A 2,885-nucleotide genomic window follows, 5' to 3' on the forward strand; every position below is an offset into this window, starting at 1 on the left:
CTTGAAAGTTCTGTTAGGACACTGTATGCGGGAACAATGAAGAGTTGAAGGCATCTGTCTTTGCAAATATAGCGGTCAAGATCTTGGTTGGCTAAGTCGTATTTCCCGTTTACATGACGGATGAACACAATGAATGGTAAGTAGTGAATTCTTCGTTGCGCAGCGAGTGCAGAAATTCCAAGCGTAGTGGCCTTATAAGCTGTATGGGTGGTATGTTTTGGCCTAGATTTCTTTCGAGAGAGAGTCCACCCGTTGAAATGTACAAACATAAAGCGAACAGCATCTCTGTGAATTATTCCTGGATTTTCAGAGCGACATTTTTTTACAGTGGAATTATGCTCGCATATTCTAGTTATTCCGGTGGTACATTGGGAAGCTTGGGTCTTAACGAAAACAATTTTCTCAAGTTGTAAACGCGACATTTAAAGGAGGTAGTGGTAGCGAACCTGACATCCAAATATTGAAGGACTCTCACAAAGCTTTTGTTCAGCAACATTTCACGTACCGCGTCTCTTCTTTGTGCTATGAAGACATCGACGTAAGTGAATGATCAAGATCGCTGCAGAAAAGTCGTTCAGTTGCCGAATGTAAAAATACTAACGAATGCGCACTGGTCATGTCCCCACCGAGGCCTCAGGTAATGGCGGCACAGCGCGGTATTCCACGGTTGGCTAGACCTGCTATTTCTTGCATGTGACATTCTATTGAATAAACGACCCTAAATGATTTCTTAGTTCCCTTTTGAGTGAGCCTTGCGACATTACTGTAGATTCAAAAAAGAAAAGACTGAGTAATACTATTTAAATCATGAACTATATTCCACCGTGGGAAAATGGATGACCAGCGAATCAGATGAGAAAATCTTTTTAAAGCGAAATTTTTTGTCCTCACTTATACCGTTACACGCTAACACCCCCCGCAGGAAAGCCAACTTTCTGTGACGATGAAGATGAATGATCGTGGGTGATGTGAAAGAAAAGATTAAAGCCATTCCAATCAACGTGAAAGCTTTTGGACGGGCAGAGTAGTGAGTCACCATAATGGGCTGTGGCGCCGGTATTCGCTCACTGCTATCACGTATCACGCTCTTCGTCGCCCTGTCTGACTCCTCCGTTGATGAATGGAACGGGCGTTTTTCCAATGCAATTCAAACTTCCCACCTTCGCAGTGCTCGCAAGCCCCCTGCCTAGAACAGCGCGGGCGGGAGTTGGTGTCGTTTTGTGCTTGCACTGGTGTCGTTCTGTGCTTGCACGTGCCGCACGTGCCGGCGCCCTGCGCAGTTTGGAACGCGTCGTTTTTGGCGGCTACTTTTTTCGCTTACCATCGTAAAAAGCAACGCAACGGGGTTTCTTAACTAAACGGACGCGGGGTCTGCCGGTTATATATACACAGATTTTGCCTGAAATAAACCTGCAGTTTTGTTTGCGCTAAACAACGGGGAGATGTATGACAAGCGCCAGCGGTTCAGGCGTTTCGAACGGTCACGACTATATAAACCGCTTGGTTTTCGAAGCCGCTGTACGACGTCGTTACTGAATACGTCGTGGGGCTCTACTTGGTTCCGTTATCTCGCTGCGCCGCCTGATTCCGGCGGTCACTTGACATCGAGGAGCGTTAGCGAGCGAGCTACGACGACAAGGCGAGCCGCTAAAGTGCTCTTCCCTCAAAAATACTCTCCGTGGTCGGAATCGAACTTGTATCCTCGCGTTATGAGCCAGTGTCTAATCAATTCCTCCATTTCGGCATGGTCGAAGCGAACGCCAAGCAGCCCGCACCGATTCGCTCCGTACACCCCAAATGTCCCAAATGTTACGCCTATGTTGTGCGCATCCAATGGTTGCCTTGGGTGTTCTAGAAATGTGGTGCGTAACACAGGGTAGCGTATAGTCGCAGTGTGGGATTGGCCAACCACAGAACCCACCACGAGAAAACTTTGCGTTCAGCCATCGTCGTCGTCTAGACGGAGGAGTGCAAGACTATTCAATTTCAATTCGTTTTAAATTCGCCGCTATAGGCTGATACAGTCGCTGACGCCTCGTATCGCCTCCCGCTTCCCGAACAAAAATCAGTGGTTCTACCTCGAGAAGCGCTATGCCTGCACCATTACAAGACTACCAACTTCGTCCGGCCCCACCCGACACTGGGTGAGTTATTAGGCCCAGAGAGGTTCGAAAAACCGCCTTTCGAACACGTCGCCCCGACGCGCATACGCCAGGCCCTCTTGGTAGGACCAGAAGATTCAGAACACCCTCCACGTCGTAAATCCTCGCCGCTACGACGAAGGAGCCAGCCACACTGCCAGTGCTGACGCCTACTGTCACGATGTAGATGTAGCGAAAGAAGACCAGCGTCTGCTTCCAATGTGGTGATCGAGTCGATAAGCGAGGCAGTGAGCGCGTTGATCATCCTCTTCCTCTTCCCCTCCTGTCGCCCCCTGCCTGCGCTTCTTTATTTCTCAACACACTCCCGCCGCCGCCAAGTTGTTTGGGAGCTAGCTGGCAGCAGCACGGGAAGTGGAGAAGTCTGGGCCTCACTACGACCAGTTGTTCGACTTCCGGCGGTGCATAATTCCACAGTAGCAATGCTTGTAGGCTGGCTGGGGAATTCAGTAGAGCATTTGGCTGGATGCCTCGATGCCGTCGATCTCGATACATGTCTATAGCCAGCGTCACAGGCAACGAGCGATTCCGGAGTTCCTGGATCAAAGTGACTTAGGGAATAAAGCGATGATGTCGAACGTTCATATGGTCAACCGGAAAGAGAGACCATGCCCCTAGTTTTTGGTCGCAAGGCAGCCGCCAGGATCAAACGGGAACAGTTGATGTAGACTGCCAAATTTCCAGAGAGCATCACGGTAGTGTGATGGCATTGCCGTCGCCTCCACG

Source organism: Haemaphysalis longicornis, unplaced genomic scaffold (genome assembly GCF_048455015.1).
Source record: "Haemaphysalis longicornis isolate Haplotype H1 unplaced genomic scaffold, Haemaphysalis longicornis Haplotype H1 scaffold_1, whole genome shotgun sequence".
Taxonomy (NCBI): domain Eukaryota; kingdom Metazoa; phylum Arthropoda; class Arachnida; order Ixodida; family Ixodidae; genus Haemaphysalis; species Haemaphysalis longicornis.